This window comes from Vulpes vulpes, chromosome 4 (assembly GCF_048418805.1).
Source record: "Vulpes vulpes isolate BD-2025 chromosome 4, VulVul3, whole genome shotgun sequence".
In the NCBI taxonomy this organism is placed as follows: domain Eukaryota; kingdom Metazoa; phylum Chordata; class Mammalia; order Carnivora; family Canidae; genus Vulpes; species Vulpes vulpes.
The window spans coordinates 108,633,187-108,657,297 of NC_132783.1; the positions used below are offsets into that span (position 1 = coordinate 108,633,187).

The window sequence follows — 24,111 nt, forward strand, 5'->3', positions numbered from 1 at the left end:
TGGTCTAAAATCTCTGAGACACAGCAAAAGCTGTTCATAGAAGGAAATTTATAGAGTACAGGCCTTCCTCGAGAAATAAGAAAAAACTCACACAATCTATTATTACATCTAAAGGAACTAGAAAAAGAACAAAGAAAGCCCAAATTAGATCAGATGATATTTCTATTTTTAATTTTTTGAGGAACTTCTATAATGTTTTACATAGTGACTATACCAATTTATACTCCCACCAACAGTGTACAAGGGCTCCCTTTTCTCTACATCTTCACCAACACTTGCTATTTTTTGTCTTTTTGATAATAGTCAATCTGATCAGTGTAAGGTGATAATCTCATTGTGGTTTTGATTTGCATTTTTCTGATGATTTGTGATGTTGAGCATCTTTTCATATGCCTTTGGCCTTCAGTATATCTTCTTTGGACAATTATGTTTTCAAATCTTATGCCCATTTTTAATTGAATTTTTTTTATATCTAGGTATGTAAGTTCTTTATATGTTTTGGATATTAACCCTTTAACAGATGTTTGATTTGCAAATATCTTTCCCATTCAGATTTCCTTTTCACTTTGTTGATGGTTTTCATTACTATGCAGAAGCTTTTCAGTTTAATATAATGCCATTTGTTTATTTTAGCTTTTGTTCCTTTGTCTTAGGAGACAGTTCCAAAATATTTAGATATAGATATAGAGATAGAGAGATAGAGATACAGATAGATATAGTTAAGACTGATGTCAAAGGGCTTACTGCCTATGTTTCTTTTAGTTGTATGTTTTCAAGTCTTTAATCCACTTTAATTTAATCCTCTTTAATCCAATTAAATACTTCAATTAAATTAAATTTAATTAAATCCAGTATTTAATTCATTTAAATAATGAATTTGTTTTGGTATATGGTATAAGATAGTGATCCAGTTTCATTCTTCTAGACATGGCTGTGTAGTTTCTCAACACCATTTACTGAAGAGGTAGTCTCTTCCTTCCTATGTCATAGAGTAATTGACCATATAAAGCATGAGTTTACTTCTGGGCTCTCTATTCCACTCCATTAATCTATATTTCTATTTCTGTACCAGTACCATACTGTTTTGACTACTATGGCTTTGTAGTACAGTTTGAAATCAGAAAGCATGATTCCTCCAGCTTTGCTCTTCTTTATCAACCTAAATACTTATGCCTTTTGATATTATGCAAAAGAGTTTGGTGTAGCATCCATTTACTACTAGCCAGATTGAATTGAATGCCAGCAAAGTTCTGTGCTTTAGTTGGGATTTTATATACATTATAATGAGAATATCAGCTAATATTTAGGAAGTTTTCACTGAGACCCAGGCTCTGTGCTAGTGCTTTACATGAATGATCTTAACTCATTACAAACATTCTACTATGTAAAAGGTGCTATCGCTTGTTTTGTATATGAGAAAATTGAAGACTCAGGCAAGTTATGAAATATGTCAAATATCATAGCTTCAGGTGGTAGAGTTGTGAGTCAGACTTGCTCTCTCACTCACTAGGCTATGCTTCTATTTAATTTTCCCAGCAACCCTATGGGGCATAGACTCTCACCATATACCCAAGAAACCCCAAGGCCAGAGAGGTTGGTGACTTGCCCAAAGTCAATAGCAGAACTGCTAAATAGCAAAGCTAGGAGTGAACTCTGGCCCATCTGAATTTTAAATGCAAACCTGGGCTATCCCAGGGTTTTTGTGTTTTTTGTTTTGGTTTGTTTTGTTTGTTTCGATTCCAAAGGCTTATTTCCTTAAATCGGTATTACACAATATAATGCAAATGGAGGGGTTGGGGGAATCACACAAAACTCTCTTTAAAGTAGACCAAGGGTTGGGTGTTGAATCCTGGAGAACAGGATCAGCTGGCACCACACACACCAACGAGGCAGGCTGCATGGCAGCCCACGTGAGCATCCACAAGGGGTGGGAAGCTGCCTGAGTCCGCTCCCATGCACGAGCTCCCCGGCAGCCCTGGATCCCAGAAGACCATAAAGCAATAAATATGCATACGTTCCGTGCAGCAAGGAACAAAGTCACTGGGTGTCGAGGGAACACATCACAAGGCTGCCTTAAAGTCCAAGCATAGTGGCTTTTTACCAAAGGCTGAAGACATCTAGTGCATTAACTCTCTATCCATCACTCCACTATCAAGATTTACATACCCAGTACAGTGAGTAGTCAAAAACACAGACTCCAGGACCAAACTAGCTCTTGGCCATTAGGGAGGCTTCTTAATTCCTCTAAGGCTCAGCTTACTTATGTATTACATGGTACTAATGGTAGTATATGCTTTGTAGGTTTGTTCAAAGTACTTGGAATAATATCCAGTCCAGAATTTACTGTTCAATAGCTGTTAGTTGTTATTTTTCTTCCATCTTGCTTAAATTTTAACCATTTTCTAACTTATTGAATTTACTATATAGCTTTAAGGACTGTCCTTTTCTGTAGGCCTCAGTTTCCCTGTATATGAAATAGGAGGAAATCATCTTGATATCCTCTGACTCCCCTTCTGGCTGTTATTCCACATTCCTCACAATTCAGTCAGAGGCCAAGTGACTGTGCCACACAAGTCTGTGTGGCACCCAATGGAAGCATAGAAGGTCTTATGAAAATGAACATATGGTTAATGTTGGCAAGAAAATTCAACCACCCCCAAATTGTTAATTATTATAATAACTTTTATTTGCAAAATGCTTGCTATATGACAACTGCTCTTCAGAACATGATAGGTACATTTTCGTATATAATTCAAGAATCTACTCATCTCTTCGCTCCTCTCTTGCTAAAATACACATTTTGCCTAAAAATAATATATTGTAAGCTGGGCAGACCAGCTTAGCAAGGTAACATATTAGCTAAAAGAGGTATTGCCTCTAACACGAGTGATACATGCAACTGCATGCACACACACCCCTACATATTGAGAGAGAGAACGATAATTAATGTTATTGCTTTGTTAGGACTGTCTGCCCAACTTGCATCTGTCTAGACTGTGAAGGCCAAGAATAAAGAGAGCTGACATATATTAGGTAACTACTAAATTCTGGGCCTTGCTATGAACATTTCACATAGGCTGCTTCATGTACTCTTCACAGTTGCCCTATTGTGTAGGTACTAGTAATATCTTTGTGGATATATATGAGACTCAAAGAGATTAAGCAGCTTGCTAAACTAGGAGATCGGGACCCCACCAGCAGTCTAACTCCAGAGCCTCAGACTATTAACCACACTCTTAGAACTTTCTATAGTTTCTGAATTTAAGGGCCTTTTAAAAACAGGAAACCATCCCCAGCTCCCTGAATAGTTAAAGAAAGAAGAAAGAAAAGAAGAAAGAAAGAAAGAAAGAAAGAAAGAAAGAAAGAAAGAAAGAAAGAAAGAAAGAAAGAAAGAAAATAAAAAGAAAGAAAGAGAAAAAAGAAAAGACAAGACAAGACGGCACTGAGATCTTTCCTGGTCCTAAGGAATAGTGCATAGGTGGGGACCTTAGCAGGAAGCTGAGGTCCTCAGTCATCAAGGCTTTGGGGACAGAAGCTTCCAGGTGAGGCTACCCCTGGATATTCTGACCTCCCATGTGTCACTAGCTGAGCCACTAGTCAGGAACTATCTCCTGGTCTGGAGAGGTGGCCCCCAAGGCCTGCTCCGGCCCCCACTAACCTGTGGTGTGGGGAAAGCTGTGACTGACAGCCACTGAGCAGCACACCTGCACTCCTTTCTAAAGAACAGCATGAGGCCAGGTGGGTGAGCAGGGGGGCCATGCTGTGCTCCTGTTCTACTGTTGTTGGTTTTGTGATACCTGCAGGGAGCTGCCAGGCTGCAACTTGTCAGGCATGTGACAGACTCCTTAAATGATGATGGGGCTTGTTCTGTAAGAAGCTAAATGGGATAAGAAAGGGAATATTAAAATTGTATCAAGGCTTCTGTAATATTTCATTTTCAGTAGACCATCAAATGGTTAGGTATTTAGCATTTCATGCAACAGGAAAGAACAGATTCATGTTATTACAAGTTTTCTATTTACTGAGAATATGCTCTACAGTGCTGGTCCCTCAGTGCCTCTGTGAAGTCCCCTCATGACACAGATAATAAAATGCATTTGGGCCTGTGAGAGCCTATAAGCCAAAGCCTGCTGGATGCACGTCTCTCTCTGCAAGGGATGATAAAGCAAGGACCACATGTGTCCGGGCTTCAAACCCTGGTGCCTGCCACCGCCTTATGCTCACTGCATTAAGAACAGTGACAGGCTTCTCCAAGACCCAGCTTAGCAATTTAGCAACTTTGAGTCAGCAGACTGGCTTCTGGTCTTGAGTCTGACACAAACAAGCTACATAACCCTGAGCAATTTGGCTTTTCTGGGCCTCTGCCTTCCTGCCTACAAATACAAGGTTTACATTGAATGCTATCTAAAAATGGTACATGGCAAATAAATTCTCACCTATTTGCTGCTGTTGCTAATAGTTACTTATTATTAGTTTCTGATTGATGAAGTTCTAGATTCCAAAAGAGCAGATCTGTTTTTGTTTTTGTTTTTGTTTTTTTAGCAGATCTGTTTTGTTCAAGATTCTGTCACCAGTGCCTGACACAGAGTGGATACTTAGTAAATACCAGGTGAACAGTAGCTGGATGGGTCTGATCTCTTCTGAATTAAGGACTGTCTTCCATGACACTCATAGCCCGTACTCACATGTACTCATCAAAGGCAGACTTGTGAAGTGCGTCCACGCTAATCACTGGTGACAAACTTCTGAAGCTTACACAGTGAATCCCTTTAGTCACCAGAATTTGTGTCCCTCTTGTTTCCTTTATCAATTACCAATCAACATGTCTTTGTAGTAACTGTATCCTTTCTCATCTGCCAGAATGTTCCAAGTTAATGTGCAGTTCTTGAGTTACCTAACGTGTGCCAGGGCCCTCTAAAGGGTGCTATAGGGAAAAATAAAAATAAAAAATAAAAAAATAAAATAAAGGGTGCTATAGGGAAAAATCAAAGTTAGGAAAAACTGCGCACTGCCATCAAGGAGTCTGCGGCTATTGGGAAAAAGAAAAAAATGCCCCTATTTCTCTGTCACCTTCAGTTCTTGCCCATTGTTTTCTCCATCCTGAGTTGCATTCTTTCCCACAGAACAGACTTCAAAATTGTACTTTATTCTGCCGTTCTGCAGATATCCTTAAATGCCTGGTATCCCCTGCCCCCATTTCCAGGGAACTCTGGCGCCAGTGGTTCTCACGCACACATTTGCCACGATCTCTCACATTGCTGTGCGAGGTATCATCGGGGATTCTGAAGTGGACAGTGGTGAGTTTCTCCAATATCACACAGCAAACTCACCACCGGCCAGCCTAGGGAATATGATGCCAAGGCTCACTCACTTGGTGCTGTTAAACTCTCCTGCCCTAAGGGGTTTTTTTTTTTTTCTTGAGATCTTAGCATTTATCAGAATTGTTACCAAAGCAATGAGAATTTTCTTTTGTTTTATTCAAAACCAAACAACAACAAACCCCAAGATTTTGTTTTCTAGAATTTCTCCTTACACTTAAAAGAGGCAAAGGATTTGTGTAAAACTAATGCGTGATCTTGTATTTCCAGTATGTAGACAGTAATGTACTTATTTTTAGTTCGTTTTCTCATTAAACCCTTTTTTAAATTTATTTTTGTTTTTTTATTTTTATTTTTTTACTGGAGTTCAATTTGCCAACATATAGCATAACATCCAGTGCTCATCCCATCCAGTGCCCCCCCTCAGTGCCCATCACCCAGTCACCCCACCCCCCGCCCACCTCCCTTTCCACCACCCCTTGTTCATTTCCCAGAGTTAGGAGTCTCTTATGTTCTGTCTCCCTCTCTGATATTTCCCACTCATTTTTTCTCCTTTCCCCTTTATTCCCTTTCACTATTTTTTATATTCCCCAAATGAATGAGACCATATAATGTTTGCCCTTTTCCGATTGACTTATTTCACTCAGCATAATACCCTCCAGTTCCATCCACGTCGAAGCAAATGGTGGGTATTTGTCATTTCTAATGGCTGAGTCATATTCCATTGTATACATAGACCACAGCTTCTTTATCCATTCATCTTTCAGTGGACACCGAGGCTCCTTCCACAGTTTGGCTATTGTGGACATTGCTGCTAGAAACATTGAGGTGCAGGTGTCCCGGCGTTTCACTGCATCTGTATCTTTGGGGTAAATCCCCAGCAGTGCAATTGCTGGGTCGTAGGGCAGGTCTATTTTTAACTCTTTGAGGAACCTCCACACAGTTTTCCAGAGTGGCTGCACCAGTTCACACTCCCCTTTTGCACATGATCTCATACATTCAATCCTTCAAGGATTAGTGGAAGCAGGGGCTTCTTAGACACTGCCCAGCAAATTTGGGCTCTGATCTTGGCTCTGTTACCAGCCATGTGTCCTTGAGCAAGTTAACTTCATTGAACATTTTTTCATAAGTGGAATGTGAGCCATTTATTTAAAAGACTGCCTCATGTGGTTTTGGGAAGGATTAAGTGAGGTAGAATCTATAAAATGTAATGCTTAGCAGATCACACGAGCTCAATGACCTACTGTCTGAACCAAGTTCTACAATTTACTGGTCTTCTTCTGTGCACAAGGACCTGTTGGGGGATGCAGAAAAATCTGGGCAAGGCTGACCCATTGATTCCCAGAAAAGTCCTTGATACATACCTATCATGTGCTTCCTATTCTGTCCTCATATTTCTAAATCTCCTCCAATATCCTCACTACTAAGAAGCCTTTCCTTCTACCATATTTAAAACCGGCTCCTCATTACTTTTCATCCCATCACCCTGTGTATTTCTTTCACAGTTTAACCACATTTTGTAGGTTTGGCTGTTTATTGGCTGCTCCTTCCTCGTAACCTGGGGGAGGCCAAGACTTTGTCTGCTTTCTCATTATGAAATCACCCAGTGCTTGGAACCAAGTCGATATCTTAACTATTTTTAATTGAATGAACTAATCCTAGCTCCTGAGGATGCATGAGAAAGACAGTCAATGTAGGTCTTGCCTGGATTTGAGTCATAACCAAGCGGGGAAGCATAAGAACATTCAAGTTAACTTTTTAAAACTTCTCTACTTTTACTGAGACTTAACTTGCTACCTTAGAGCAAGCAATGATGGGTTTTATAAAGTAGGTATAAATGGAAGTGCCATACCCAGAAGAGGAAGGGAAGAGGTAGCTGGGGTGATCTTGCTCTACAAATACAACGTAATATGTTACTGAACTTGTCCATGCACCAGATGTGCAGTAAGCCAATGTCTGGGACACTGGCTTTAAAGCAAAGAAAAATTTATTATCAGGAGGGCAGTCCAACAAGAAGGCAGAGATTATTCCATAATGCTGCCTTCCCCTATTGAGCCTATGAAGAACTTATATATATTTGTAGAAGGAGGTGAATGCATGAAAGGAGGATGAGGCATTTCTTGAAACCTGGGAATGGGTAGCACTTGAAACAGTTCCTCTGCACAGTGAGGCACCATTTGGTACTTGGTACACTCAGGTACATCAGATAATTTCAAGACAAATATCACCATCCAGCCCCTATTAGGTTTCTACAATCAGTGGGTAAACAGAGTATAGGGTGAAAAAGGCAGTTAATGATTCATCGTATTTGAGGTTAAGAGGCACATAAAATCAAGTAGGGAACAAAACAGAACATAGAACTAAGTTAATAATGCAACTAGTACATTTATAGTTTGTTTATGCTTTCAGAATAGGTCCAGGAACGAAGTACCTGGTCTCAGGTGTGGGAAGTCTTTGCTAGAAGGTGCCATATGAAACTTCATAACATTTGCAATGCATTCCCAGGATGGAGCCCTTTTTCTCAGATGGGTTTGTGGCACTCTCAGGAAAAAGCTACCATTCTGAACTGAGAATTTTGCTTTAAACAAATTTTGATTTGCACCTCTGATATTTTCCTATGATTCTGGAATAACCACATTATGTTGTTCTCTTGGGATAGAAAAGATGCCACTCTCTTGTCAGAACCAAGATTATAAGCAGAAAAAAACTACATCCCTCCCTTTCAAAAGCATTTATACTTTTCAGAGAATGTTCCTGTACTATTTTCAATGACATGATTAATAAATGCTCATCCCAAATATTTAAGAAAATACATATAATCAAAGGAAGAGAGCAATCTCATTCATCATCTCATGATGCAAATGACCATTAATACATTTTTATGTATATGTTTCTGATTGACTGCATAGCATGTCCATCATAAAGCACCTAACTATTAAGCATGTATTTTATGCTTCATAGTATGCAATGACCATTTTCCTTACTGGCAGCCCCAGTGGCCCAGCGGTTTAATGCTGCCTTCAGCCTCAGGTGCGGTCCTGGGGACCCGGGATCAAGTGCCGCGTCAGGCTCCCTGCTTGGAGCCTGCTTCTCCCTCTGCCTGTGTCTCTGCCTCTCTCTCTCTGTGTCTGTCATGAATATATAAATAAAATCTTTTTAAAAAATATGCTCCTTCACCCAATGGAGGCATCACATGCATTAATACCTGTATGAAGGAAAGAGAAATTTGGGGAACTCATGAAAAGAGCTGTGTCTAGGAGCTGAAAGTGCAGACATTGGAGTTATCCCATATTCAGATCTGGGCTCTGCATTCACAAGAAGCGGGACATCCTCAAGGCTCTGAACTTGTGACAGCATTGTTCTCTCTATCTGTAAAATAGGAAGAGTGATGGTAAGTGTTCCCCGTTATGGTTTTAAGGATTAAATAAAATAGCATAAAGAAAGTGGTTGATTCCACAGTGTTCAACAAATGTACATTCGTTTTTTTATATTCAGAGGGGGAATAGAGCAAGAAGAAAAGAGAAAATGTGAGCAAAGAAAAAGGCAGGAAACAAAAAGAAATTCCTTTTCCGTCAATTCAAGTTATTCAATAGTTGCGGGCAACCTCAGGAGAGGATGGGGTCAATGCCATATGGGAAATGGCAGATTTTCTATAGGAGTTGCTGGTCTGTGTCTGAGCTCCTTGCTGCTTTAGGTAAAAACAAAACACAGTAACAGTGCAATTTTCTCCTGCTTGTCTGGGCTGTAAGCTTTCTGTTGAGGGTGCCTGATGCAGCAGAGAGGAGAGGGGGTTCGCCTTTGCTCTCCCAGGAGGAGAGGCCCCATGAGCACAGAGGTGAAGTATGGAAAGCCATGGCTGCTGTATGGGCCACTCTTTCTCCTCCACCTGTGTGTGGACCTCACCAGTGTCCCATTCCAGAATGGCTAGTATAAATGGGATGCATTATCTCCACCTTTAGAAACTTACGTTCTGAGCTCACCAGCCAGAGAAAATCCATGACTTTCATTTTTTTATAGTTGTGGTGGTGGTGATTTTTTCCACATAATCTTCTTATTGCTTTTCATAGCTTTATTGAGGTATAATTGCTATTCAATAAGCTGCATATATTTAAAACCCCATAATTAGATCATAACCTATGAATACACCTGTAAAACCATCACCACAAGCAACATAATGAACATCTCTGTCTCCTCCAGTATCCTCATGCCCCTTCATGGTCCCTCCTATCACCATTCCTGCCCCCAGAGCTTTCTGCGTGACTGCATTTTTTTTTCCTTTTCCATCTTATTTTCAGTAATTAGATAATTTGATGTCATGATTTTTCTCTGGTTTCTTTTTCTGAGAGTGGATTCTCCTTGTATTTTTCTCCATATTCCACTATAAACTGTGACACACCCTCACCAACCAGTGTCTAAGCCACTTCTGAAAAAATACTGCATCTCTTAATATTCCTTACTGCAAGTAAAAACATTCTTATATACAACTCTTACTTACATTTTTATTTCCCTATGGAATTGGAAGTAAGGCTCACTGGAAATGATTTTGGCACTAAGATGTAAGAAAAATCATGACTTCTTTCATTCAACAAAGGGTGAGAGGCTCCTAGTAGTCAGCTTTGTGTATGCAAGGAAGGACAAGACTGAACAGGTTCCTTACCTCACAAAACTCACAGCTTAGAAAGGGAGATCGAGCACACCCACATAAAAAAAATAATCATTTTTGAAGGAAAACAAAGTTTGTAATGACAAAAAAATTCTGGATTTATTTTCCTTTTGGATGTAAAGCATAAGGAATGGACTGTCAGAATAGAAGCAATTAACTAAATTGATAGCAGATTTCTTCTTACCAAAAAGCTGGGGAACAGGTTCTAGGATAGATCATGAGCTGATGCCAAGGACCTGGGGCAGGAAAGAAATTGAGGCCTCAAGGGATCAGCAGGCCAGCATGACTGAGTCTGAGAAACATGGAGAGATGGTTGAGAACACAGGTGCAAGGTAAGCAGGGGCCAGGTCAGAGCCCATGTGGGCCTTGGAAGAGGCTTAGTTTTTATTCTAAATGCAATGAAAAGAAGTATCAAAGTCTCATTTAGAGAAGCAGCACAATTTGATTCATTAAAGATTATAGTTTCTCATTATGGACACAGAAAAAATTAAAATGTTAATTTCTGGATTAAAACAATAAGTATAAATCTCTATATTATAGCACCTTAGCTCATAGAAAAATAATAAATGACTATTTTACAATAAAATATGCTACATGCCAAGAATAATCCCAGGCATTTTACCTATATTTCTCATTTACCTCTACAAAACATGTATTATTCCTATTTTACAGATGAGAAAATTGAATCAGGTTAAATAATTTTCCCAAACTTACAGAACTTTGAGACTAGCTTACCTAAGTAAATCAATAGAACTGAGGGAAACGTCTCTTTCTACCAGAACTTCTGAGCAACTTTTTGCTGCAAAGGCACATTTAAACCTGTTTTCTTAGCCCCTATGGAGGCTAATAGCTTTTAGAAAGAAAATGGGCCATGCACTGAAAGCGGGCAGTGATGAAGAAAATCACTGGGGGTGAAGGACACATGCTGGTGGGATGCTGGAACAAGAGACAGTATGCCCATGATGGTCACCCAGAGTATGTGGAAGGTTACTCTCCACCTGCAAAGTAACACAAAGGGCAAGCCATGGTAATCAGGTGACTCTGGCAACATGGAATGTTGGCCAAGGAGGAACACACCTTCCTCAAAAAAATTAAAATTACTATGTTACTCAGCAATTTCATTTCTTAGTATACATCCCCCCAAAATGAAAACAAATATTCAAAAAAAAGTTTGTAAATGAATGGTTATAGTTATATTAGTTGCAATCCTCAAAAGGTGAAAACAACTCAAATGTCCATCGGATCATGAATGGATGGATGTAATGTGGCATACCCATACAAAAGAATGTTATTCAGTCATAAGACAAAATGAATTTCTGGTACATGCTGTAATGTAGATGAACTTTGGAATTTATGTTAACAAGTAAAAGATGCCAGACATAAAAGTTCACACTGTGTGATTCCATTTACACTAAATGTCTAGAATAGGCAAATCCATAGAGTTAGAAAGCAGATTCTTGACATGAATGTTTACTGGCTCATACCACTTCTGTATAAGCTCCTTAAGGGCAGGGACTGACTGTTCGCTGATATGTTTGCAGTGCCCAACACATACTAGGTACTTAAAGACTTACTGAATGGATTCATGAATTTCTTTCTTGAAAAATACCACTCACACTGCAGTATGGAGAATGGATTGGTTTGGGTAAGAAGAGACTCCGTGCCACCAGCTGCTTGATTCTGTAGTAGAAGGGTTTGGGTTATCTCTCCTGAGAACTCTGTGTGCTGTACTACCTGTAAGTAAGTGGCAGATGTTTTCTTTGCAATGAGCAGGTTTTTCCCTGAAGACTAAGACCCATTCTCAGCTGAGGCTTTGACTGCCTTGATTCAGACTACCTTAGCAAGAGCTTAAACAATCAAAAGGCAGTATCCATTCAGTGAGCAATGTCAAAAGGCAGGGGTCTGCTGGGTAGTGCTGTTGTTTAGAGAGCACTGGGTTTGGCATCCAGAGACTTAGGTTCTACCCCAGGCCTATCATTTCACCATGAGACCTTAGGGTCGCTCCATCTATCTGGTTTTCCATCATATTGAGGAAGTAAACAGGAATTTGAATTAGATGATTTATCCTTGTTCTATCTTTTCCCACAGAAGATTTTGTCTTTTGTGATAAGAGCAACCTATGTTTATTTATCTTAGCCACTGTGACAAAAGGTTACTGTGTTGAGTATCATGACAAACCATCCTTTGAATTTAGTAACACTTTTTATAGGGTTCATATTTCATTATCCCCACTAACACCTACATTTCAAAAACATATATGTGTACACAAGCTCAGATTTATTTAATATAGAGATAATGTCTGGTGCTCATGGATTTGTAGACCCCTGGAAACACTAGAATGAAAACCATAAAAGATTATAATCCTAGGAACAAAGAAAAGATGATTATAGGATGGAAAATGGAAAGGCTTCACAGCCTGCCTTGATGTGGGGCTGCTTTCTTATGCTGCTTCCCCTCTGTTTCCTGATTACAAACAGGTGATGATACCTAATTCCTCCTCCTCCAGGGAGAAAGATCCTCCCAGATTCAAGAAGCAGATTGCCTTCTTCCCTGACATTCTATCACCAGTATACAGACCCTGAGCTGGTTTCTAGAATGGCTTACAAAATGATGAAAGTTCAAAGAAGCTGCCTGGGTGTTTAGAGAATTCTGTTGGCTGCTTAATGAAGTTTATCAGAAAAAGCAAAATTTGTGGATCTTTGAAGCAGAAAGGCCCAAGTCTAGAAATTGGCATTGCCCTTTCTCTTGGCCTCTGCTGCATTTATGTTTTTCTAACAGATTTCTTTGTCAGAGGCGCTGATGTTCTTTTCCCCAAGCTCATTAATTTCTCAGCATTAATACATTTCCCTTACCCTCTAATTAGACACCACTTCTCACATATTTATGGTAGTGAATGCCCATGGGCCAAACTTGCCTCTTCATGTAACACAGAGTCCAGTCCACACTTGTGATCTGTGCTCCAATTGCATGCATGGGCAGAGCAGGAGCCACTTACAAGTATAATTCGCAAAAGATTCCTTTTATTCAATACATTAAACAAATATTTGAGCAACGACTGCATTTCAGGTGCTATACTAGATGCCTGAGATTTTTGCAGAGAACAAAACACAGAAATCTCTGACTCCCAGCATAAGTAAATTATACCATAGGTTAGTAGTTGATAAATGCCTTTAAGGAAAAACAATAGGGCTGGGAATGCTTGCGGGTAGCAATGGGGAGAGGTGTGTTTGTAAATTGGGTGTTGAGAAGCGGTTATCAGGGAAGAGTTAGCCATGCAGATATCTGGGGGAAGAGCAATCCAGATGACAGGGACAATGAGTGAAAGACCCTAAGAAAGGGTGCATAATTGCTCTGTCCAAAGAATAGTAAGGAGGTTAATGTGACTGAAGTGATAGGAGCAGGTGAGGAAGGTGTCATAAGAAGGTTGAGGTGAGAGTACTAATGGGCTCTGATTGTGTGAGCCTTTTGGGCCCTCTGTAAGGACTAGGGCTCTCAGTAAAATGGGGGACGATGCTGAGTTTTAACCAAAGGAACAATGAGATCTCACTTTTGTTTTATTCATTACTTGCTTATATTTCCATCACCTAGTAGCTTTAACACCAATTGAAAATATGTGCCTGAATCAATTGCATTATAGCTTTGCAAAATACTTTTTCTATCACTCATTTTCCTTTATCAGCTGATATTCCTATGTGAAAGTAGAGCTTTCTCTCATCAACACTGGGTGTTTGATTGGCCAGGAATATGTTTCCTACTGAAAAGTAAAAATAATGCTTAGGTCATTTTCTTTAGTGGCAAATTTTCAGAGAAAGCATATTTTTTAAATAACCACCTCAAATAGAGACAAATATGCCTTGTGCTTTAGAAGGATTCTCCCATTGTCTTATATTATCCTTTCTTGGTAATGGGAATGTTCTAGCAGGGAGCCATTCCTTGAGTTAACTGATTATTGTGTCCAGATCCTGGAAAGCAATGAAGATAATGCAATATCCCTTGCTCAACAACTCTCATTATTTAGTTAAATTCAAATGGCTTCACAGGGTTTTTAAGTCTCTGTGAAATCTTGCTCAGATGGTCTTAAACTCCTTGTTTCTTTTCCCGTTCCATATCCTCACTCCCTGTCTTATCCATACTCATATACGTATACACCCTACATTCTGGACATTATTGGGACTACCCAGTGCCCCAAAACCCACCCCATTCTATCATATCTCCAGATTTTGTCTATGGTAGCATATTCCTTTGGGACATTCTTTCCCAGAGTTACCTATGCCTGTTGAATTTCATCCTTCAAAGCCTTCATCCAGTGTTCCTTCCTCCATCTCTACCCTAAGCAACCCCCAAAGCTGAAATCTACCTCTTCCCCTCTTCTTTCTCCATGCACTGCATCTCTTGCCTTATTCCCCTTTCATTCTGTTTCTCATATTCTCAATTGTATGAAAGTTACTTATGATCATGGTTGTATCAGCCATGTTACAAATAAGGCTATTGCACTGAGTTTTAGTTTCTCCCGGTGGCTAAAAGTAGTGTCTGATTCAAGATAAGTGTTCAAACATTGGCAGAAAAGAATGTATACAGCAGCTGTGGCAATTTTCAAATGTCTACTTTTATGCATACATTTAATAGATGCTACATATTGAGCATCTATTGTATCTCAAATAACGGGTACGATGGAGAATACAAAATGAATGAAGTAGATCCTGCTTTCTGGGAGAATCCAGGTTAGAAAGAAAGTGAAAGCATATATGTAAATTACTACATTACAAAGTAAGGAGTGCTAAAAACTAGAGAGTAGGAACAATAGGTTATATTCATTTTGATGTTTCTCTTGGCCAATGATATTTTCTCCGATAGCCTATGAATCATCCAATCAACTGGGATGAAAACAACTTTCACTAAACCACTGGAGATTTTCTCTTGTCCCCTAGAAGAGGTTTCAGTGTCAGGCTGATGTCTTTCCTGAGCAGAGAACAAAGACCTATCATTTCTCCCTTTCTCAATTCAGGCTGGATTCACACTCAAATGGGATTTTTTAATTTCCTTTCCACCAATAACCAAAACTTTTATTTTCATGATTCTATTAATTAGAAATTAATATAGTTAATCCTGAAGTTAGGCAAGATAACCATAATCTCCAGCTTCTCCGACTGGCCTGAGGCGTCATTTTGGCATCCATTGTTTTCATGGGATTATCAGCCAGCCCTGAGAACACACCTCGAGGGAAGACAAACATGAAGTGTTTTCTCTAATGTCCTGCTGGTTCAGATTTCATGTTCCCCATCTGGACCATGCAGGGTGTTGCCTTCCCTGTTAGAATCACAGTGTGCTCCTTGCATTAACCTTCGTACTAAAACAGGGGAATTGAGAACAACCAGATCATTGCAATTCTTTCTCAGTTCATCTGTTTTCTCTGTTTACTTATTCATTCACTTATGTATTCATTTATTCAACAAATACTGATTAATCACCTCCCTTTTTATATACTCTGCCTATTCCCAAAAGGATCAGAGGTGGCTTGCAGGATCAAACATAATACAAAACAGGAAAGCTAGGGATAAAAACAGAAAGAAAGGAGGAGACCTTGCCACCAGCTCCAAATGTGGTTGCAATTCAGCCTTGGTTCTACTTCAGTAAAAGAGAGATTTGTCAGATCTGAGTTTTTGCATTCTGTTCAACCAAAACATGCAAATTTATGTACAGAGTGTAACTTTTTCCTGCAACTAAATACGTTTATTGAGCATCCAGTAGAATGCTTTGTTCTTATATGCAAATGCCTTCAGAATAAATGAAAGAATGAATTCAGTGGTTTCCAAATTTTAGTCATTTGTATGCCACTTTTTAGATGTCTGCTTAACCACATGACTGTTACTTATTTTGTAGTTTAAAAAATTAACTTTTAAATTTACTTTAAAAAATACTTGTCCCTTACATAAATGTAGTATTTATATCAACTGCTATAACTAAAAAGTAATGATAAAGTAAATTAAAAGGAATATCACATTGCAAATAAACAGTCATACTTCTCTAAAAACCTGAACTTTGATGTCTTCCTTTGCATTACCAGGGAATATCAGGATGTGTTGAGGATTAAAATCAAGCTAGCATGAAATTGTGATAGCTAATTTTTTTGATTGTATCAATACAAAAGAAACGAAAAAAGAAAAATCCCATTATAGAGATCAGTGTTCTATTACTCCTTTTTAAAGAGCATCCTACATTATCTCACACTGCCCATGACCATTACCATATTACATATGATCCCCCTACCTTGGGAAGCACTGATCAATTAACTGAAGCTGAAATTTGTGGAATGGAGTTTATGCACTATCTGAAGATAAGAAAGGTCTTTGTACACACTTCGGTTCATTCCAAGAAGTATAACATCAAGCCACTCTCACTCTCACCTCTACCACTCTGTGTTACCTACAAAGAATTGCTTCAGTACGGTTAGCCTCAAAAGAGAATATGTGCATCTCTTCGAGGAGTTAATAAACCAGATAAGATTTCAGAAGACTTACTTGGATCCAGCAGCAGTAAATTAGTCTCATTTAATGATATTAGATTGCTTATAAATAGTTCTCTGGACAGCATAATGAGCTATTAGTAAATTTGGAAAGTCTCAAAAATTTAAGAATATTTCCTTTCACCTATTAGATGTCCTAGTTTCAAAGTGCTTAGATTTTGATCCAATTTCTTCTCCTACTCTAATGTACTCATCTACCTTCTTTTACATAAGTAATACATATCAATAAACAGAATTATCTACTTAGGAATAGAGAGTCTGTAAGAGGGGCCAGTGAAAATTAACAGCAAAGGCACCTGATTTCAGTGGGCATCCAGTTTAGTTTTGTCTGTCTATTTTGAGAGGTTGGATGGTCCACTCTATCAGTTTAGAACCACCACTTATTCTTCTCTCTTGCTGTATGTTTGTGTCTCCCCAAAATTCATTTGTGAATTTTTTACCCCTACCCAAGAACATGACTTCAGTTAGAAATAGAAGCATGCAGATATAAATAGTCAAGTTATGATGGGGTCACATTGAAGTAGGTGGGCTCCTAATCTAAAATGACTGTATCTTTATACAAAGGAGGAATGTGTATATATAAACATGCACAAAGGAAGAACACCATGTGAACATGAGGGCAGGGATCAGGATGATGTGTCTATAAGCTAAATATATAATATTTTAAATATTATAAAATATATAATATTTTATATAAATATAAAATATTGCCAAGAAAACAGCAGAAGCAAGGAGGGAGGCATCAACCAGATTCTCTCTCTTGCCTTCAGAAAGAAACAATCCTGCCAACACCTTGATCTGGGACTTCTAGCCTTTAGAACCATAAGATTATAAAAAATCTGTAGATACCACCCAGTTTGTGGTACTTTGTCACACCAGCCATAGAAAACTAATGTCTCTTCACCACTTCCCCTGCAAGAGGGAAGGGCTGGAGACTTGGCACCAATATACTTTCTAAATACTGCTGTACCTCACTCAAATAGCAAACCTCATAACTGTCATTCAATATACCACATGCACGGATGTACAGTTGACTCATAAGAGTCTTCCAGCACTTCTAAGAAAAACAAGTGATGCTTTTATTAAAGAAGCTGACATTTGGGTGTTATTTAGTTGATTTTGTTAATGAAAAAGTTTACATAATTTCAAGGGACAAAGAAAAGCTTTATCTGTCTTTTGATATGCTGAGATTTTCTGATAGAGCTTCAGGGAAAAATAGCACTAGTTACTAAATGGCATTTAGTTTATTCATTATTGGACCTGATCTAACTAGTAATCTAACATAGAAAAGTAGCCATTTCAACTATAATTTTTATATGCTTAATTTATTATTTTTTTTAATTTATTTTTATTAGTGCTCAATTTGCCAACATATAGAATAACACCCTGTGCTCATCCCATCAAGTGCCCCCCTCAGTGCCTGTCACCCAGTCACCCCACCCCCCACCCACCTCCCTTTCTACCACCCCTTGTTCATTTCCCAGAGTTAGGAGTCTCTCATGTTCTGTCTCCCTTTCTGATATTTCCCACTCATTTTTTCTCCTTTCCCCTTTATTCCCTTTCACTATTTTTTATATTCCCCAAATGAATGAGACCATATAATGTTTAATTTAGAGTGTAAGAGCTTTTGTTAGTATTTTTTAAAAATCTTCTAGTGTTCTCTTTGTTCCCATGTGTATGCATTTTGGTAATTTGGAAAGCTTACACTTAATGCATAAATGGTTATTTTAACTATAACATATTGATAACTATTAACCTTCTATTTATTTAAATAGTATCTATTAACTTTGTTATAAGCATTGATAAAGTTAGAATATCTTCTCTTTTCCCCTTTATTCTATCACCAAATTTCATTTTACAGTATTATTTTTGCTAATGTTTTCTTCTGTAATACTTCTAGTGTTCACTTCATGGGCTATAAAACATAAGAAAATCACTATATTTATACCACCTGTCCTTATTTGTCCCTCTTCTCCCAGCTTTTGTCAGGATAATAAAATGTATATTCTTCTCTAAACTGTCATGTCTACGTGACGTTCATTCTTGGTCCTGTAGTTACGTAGACACAGTACTCCCCACAAATCTTTTTTGCTGTAATTTTTGCACTCTTTTATGGATGGGCTAAAATTTTTCCTCCAAAAGATTTTTTAATGAAGACTCTTGGCAGCAATATTCCCTAAGGTCTTGCATATTCAAAAGTACAATTGATAGTTTGGCTGGGTATAAGTTTCTGAAGCCATATTTTATATTCCTAAGGATTTTTAAAGCAATCCTACCTGTCTTTCAGCATTTGCTGAAGCTATTTTCTATCTCATACTAGGATTCAAATTGTTTCCCTTTGGCTTCCCAAAGGATTCTGTCTTTATCTTTGATATGTAGTAACTTCATAAGGGTATGTCATCATATTGGCTATTCTGTGTCATCTCTTTCCAAGAACATAGACTAACCTTTCAAACTATATGTATATCCAAGTCTTTCTCTGTGGTTAGTTTTTTTCTTTAATTATAAATCTTAATATCTGCTTTAATTGATTATTTCCATTTTCTTCCTGAAAGTCTCCAAGTATACACATAATGGACAACCCCATCTGCCTTTGATATTGTTAATTTCTCTCATGAATCCTTTTTAACTTTTCCCATTCCTACATTCTTAAATCTACTGCATTTATAGCAGCTTTTGCTCTTCCTTGTCTTAGCTTCCCTTCTATCCTCCATTTCTTTCCTTAAACCAACCAGTTCCATTATGTTTTTCTTTTCTTTATGTATTCTTATGATAATTTTCTAGGCTTTAGGATTCTGACTTGATCTCTGGATTTTAGTGGTGATTGCTTCATGAGGTGGTTTTGCTGTGCTGTGTTCATAGTGAAAACTTGGTCACAATTTAATTTTCTACATGGCAATATTTTTTGTTGAGTGTTTATTATTTTGATTTGTTTTTCCTGTTCCATTCCTCTCTTGCTCTGCAAAATATCTATTTTCTAATATCTAATTTTCTTTGTGACTACTCATCTTTGAATAAAATTCCTTGCTTCCAAGCCAGTTATTTCCAGAAGGTTTTGATGAAGAAGATGCTAGGGAGATTTTAAAGGGATTTACAAGTTTTTCCAACCTTTCTTTCCCCAGCTGAAAGGAATAGGCAATTATAGGATTATTTTCTGCCCCACAGGTACTGTTGGCCTTTAAATCAGGCAACTTTATAATTTTTAATCCTAGATCCTTAGCTTCTCATAATCAAATAGGGAGTGAAAGTGAGGTAGTAAATGATAGTAGCCTATGAGATTAATTATATTGTCCAGTTCTTATATCAATGAGAAATGAGATCTGTTACATGTGGTACCTGAGTTTATAGAGTTGGGATGAGTAGAGGACAGTAATAACAACAATTGCCATTGAGTGTTATACCAGATATACACATGAACACATATGAGGTATGAATATAGAGAGAGGAAATTTATAATAACTATGTAAAGTTAGACATTATTTTGCTTATTTTTCAGATGAAACTAAGATTGAGAAAATAAGTAGATTTTCAAGGTCAAGTAGCCAAGAAAAGGTGGCAGAGGTGAAATTAGAACTAGGTCTGTGTGAATCAATTCTAATGCGTTCTCAACCTCACTGACTCTCCAGTGGTTGCTACATAATTAACCCTTATAGGAATTTGTTGGCCTCCCTATTTAATTCATACAACTGAATAATTACAGATTGGTTAGATACTAATATGCCCCTGGCTTCAACCACTATTGAGGGCTCCAAAACTTGATTCTCTTGATCTACATAGATATAGTGGTATAATTCCAGCATTCTCCTCACCAAATATCCCTGGGTATTCAAAGGCATACCTAATATGTAATCCTAATGAATCCTAGTCCTTACCAATTTTTAGGTCTTACAGAATGTCATTTATCTTCCCAAATGTTACAGTAATATTATTTAGTTGGTTTGTCAAGAGAAGGAAGACTTTTCTTTATAAATTTTTGATGATTCAACATGACTTCCAGATCAGTTAGACTTATGCCTTTTTTTGTAATAAAACAATTTAAGATAGTGTTTTCATATCAGATTATGAAGTTGTTTCTGATTCACATGTTCATATGCCGTAGAAATGAGATTCTTATTGGCAAATATGCAAAATTTTTGTCTTAAGAAGTTCATAGGCTTCATAACAATGGTTTCAGCAAATGAAATATTAAGTACCTACAGGGAAATTGAGTAAAGCCTCATTGGAAACCCTGTGATGATGATTACTTATAAACTTACATGAGAGAAAAAGAGTAAATAGGATCAACTGGACTTGTAGGTTTTTTTCCTGAGATAAAAAACAACTGTTCGACATGTTTAAGTTGATTGAGAAACTAGAAGAATTCAGGTAAAAAGTCGAATAAGCACTCACTCTTTGTGCAAAATTAGCCATTACTCCATCCCAGATGTGGAGATGGTATTTTAGTATGGTATTTTGTTGGGAGGAATGGTTTTGTTGTTTTTGTATGGTTTCAGAGGTCAGGTCAGACATGTCTGTGCAAACGAGGCTTAATACCCTCCCTACCCCTGTAATGCTCAGGATTTGGTTGGTTTTCATAGCTCTTAAAGATATCATCCACTAACTCTTTTAAATGGCATGAATGGAATGAAATAATGAAGCCAGAGTCATAAGATGTACTTGAAAACCTCTAATATGAGGAGTAATATTACCATATACCTTGAATTCTAAGATGTCATCAATTATATACTGCATTTGTAAATCAAATAATAGCATTTGGAGATTTAAGATATCTCACAAAGGGTACTAATCAAGTGTAAGATTCATCACAATTTCAGAAAATTAGTATATTAAAAAGTGAGAATATATGTTAATATGACCTTTGGTCTTAAGAAACTAATTGGAATGAATCCTTTCCATAGAACTTTCCAGAGTGAAAAAAAAAAGTTACCAAAGATAATGGAATATTAATCACTGCTGAAACTAATGGAAAAATCAAGAATGGACCTGTCATCGTATAGTCTTTGGCCCAATTCAGAGTTAGTTATAGAATTGTGGGGAGGGCCACTTACAGACATACTGTTAGAGAACCTCACTATATGATTGCTGATATTGATTGCAGAAATGTGATTTATATTCTGCAGAAGCACCAAAAGTCACAGCAGACCCTGAAAATCAGAAATGAGACTTTTAAATCAATATGATATAAAGACGATAAAGTGAAGGAATGGTAGAATGAAAAAAAATTCTGAAGATGTCCAACAAAGTTTTGGAAGACTTTCCCAAGGATATTTATTTGGATGCAGAAGTGTCCCTAACAAACATGTGGAACTTGAGCTCTTCTTGTTGAGTTACAGTCTGAGGTACCCTCACAGGTAATGTCTGCCTCTACCATCCTATTCAGGAAAGGCATCAGGGAAACATCTTGTAGATGAATTAAATACTGGAGTCTACTAAAAATGTTACACTATGGTACTCATAGGCTGCTGTTCTTGGACCAAAGTCCCAGGAGACACTTTATATACCACTGTTTATTGTCACAGACTAAATGATATTCCTGCTCCAGCCTCTGGCCAAACCATGATGTTAAAGACAACATCCCACCACTGGTACCAAAGTTAACAGAAAGTTCATCCCTCATTCCCTTTTCCTCTATATCTTTTAAAATAAAAGAATACGGAAAGGCAAATAATAAGGCACAGTCTTATGTGCGCTGTTGAGAGAGTAGGTGAATAAGAATTTGGGACTTATGGGCCTAAGACACATCCATACAAAGAAAGAGCTAGAGGAATCTTAGAACATTTTAAGAAAGGCTCTCATCTCAAACCATATTGCTTTAGTAACTGTATGTGGTTCTCCTGCCAACTTTGTGTAGAACAACCCAGTTTGATTTTAAAGGGTTATAGGAAAGAAGGAAGTTTCTTCTTCTGGTCAATCCATTGTCAAGTATTGGCTTCTTACTATAAGCTTGGAATGGTGGCACAAAGACCACACAAGAAGTAAGGTATAGTTCTTGTAGGAAAAGTTACTAAAATTCTAGTTGGAGAAAATACTAATGCAACAGCTTATGTTGCAGGCAGTTGGTAATTGGGGATTAAACTGTGTTATAATTATAAAGAATCCAAAGGAAGTGGATCATTGAGAACAAAGAAATTCAAGGAGTCTTCTTAGGAACAATGACAAAAATTGGTGTCTGTCTCAGTAAAAATCAGTAGTTAATTCCACAAATGTATGTGTTTCCTATTATGCTAAGAACTACAGTAGGTGCTATTTTTGTTCTTTATTTCTTTGTCTACACATAAATTACTTTATTGTGACTGTCATAATAAGAGTTAATCTTTATTTTTTTAAAGGTTTTATTTATTTGAGAGAAAACAAGCATGAGCAGGGGCAAGGGACAGAGGGAGAAGCAGACTCCCCACAGAGCAGGGAGCCCAATGCAGGGCTTGATCCCTGGACACTGGGACCATGACCTGAGCCAAAGGCAGATGTTTAATTGACTGAGCCACCCAGGTACCCCTGGTTAATCTTTATTTAGAGCCCAAGGAGTATCACATATTATACATACATTTTCCATGATTTAGATGGTGGTGATATCCCCACATTATAGATGAGGTTATTAAGCCTTAAAGAGGTAAAGTAATTTGCCTGAAGTCCCACAGCTAGTAAGAAGTCAGAATTTGAAATCAGAGCTATTTAAGTTAAAAAGCCCTAGCTCCTAACCATGACCATGTGCTACCTCTTTAGCCTATTCTGAAATTAAAGAAGTAACAATTTCTCAGTCATTTTTGCTGCACTTAAGCCTGATTTTCCTCAAAAGTGACATTATAAAAACCTAATTTTGCCAGATTTTATAATATCTTCAGGTACATTATAAAATTCCCAAAGCCATAATAACCAAAGTTCAGGTGAATTGAAACTAAAAAAAATTAAAAAATAAAAAAATAATATGGATAGAACTTGAGGGCATTATGTTAAGTGAAGTAACTTAGATAAAGCTAGATATACTACATGGAAAAAAAAAAAAAAAAGACACCAAACAAAACCAAGCTCATAGATAGAAGTTTGGGGATGGGTAAAATGGCTGAAGAGGGTCAAAGGCACAAACTTCCAGTTATAAAATAAGCTATGAAGATATAATGTACAGCATGGTGCCTATAGTTAATAATACTGTGCTGCATAGTGGACAGTTGCTAAAATGAAAGATCTTAAAAGTCCTCAACACAAGAAGAAAAAAAAAATATGGCTGTATGGTGATGAATGTTAACTAGATTTATTGTGATCATTTCATAATGTATACAAATATTAAATCATTATGTTGTAACCTGAAACTTAATATAATATTAAATATCAATTATACTTCAATTTTTTTATTTTTTTAAAGATTTTATTTATTTGGGAGAGAGAGAGCATGAATAGTGGGGAGGTATGGAGACAAAGGGAGAAACACTGCTGAGCAGGGACCCCAATGTAGGGCTCGATCTCAGGACCCATGAGATCATGACCAGAGGCAAAAGCAGACACGTAACCAACTGAGCCACCCAAGTGTTCCTATACTTCAATTTTTAAACAATCAGAATAATGCAAGCCCTGTCACAGAGTTAGGAGGGTTGGGAATGTATGCTATGAAA

The 24,111-nt window shown here is 37.7% G+C and overlaps 1 long non-coding RNA gene across 1 annotated transcript in view; it reads left to right on the top strand.

The window, feature by feature from the left end:
* LOC140598657 (uncharacterized) overlaps nt 1-24,111 on the top strand; it is a 47,815-nt gene that overhangs the window by 23,290 nt on the left and 414 nt on the right. Inside the window, exon 2 of the long non-coding RNA XR_012001195.1 lies at nt 21,625-21,855. This is a non-coding gene — a long non-coding RNA (uncharacterized lncRNA). The remainder of the gene's footprint in view (nt 1-21,624; nt 21,856-24,111) is intronic.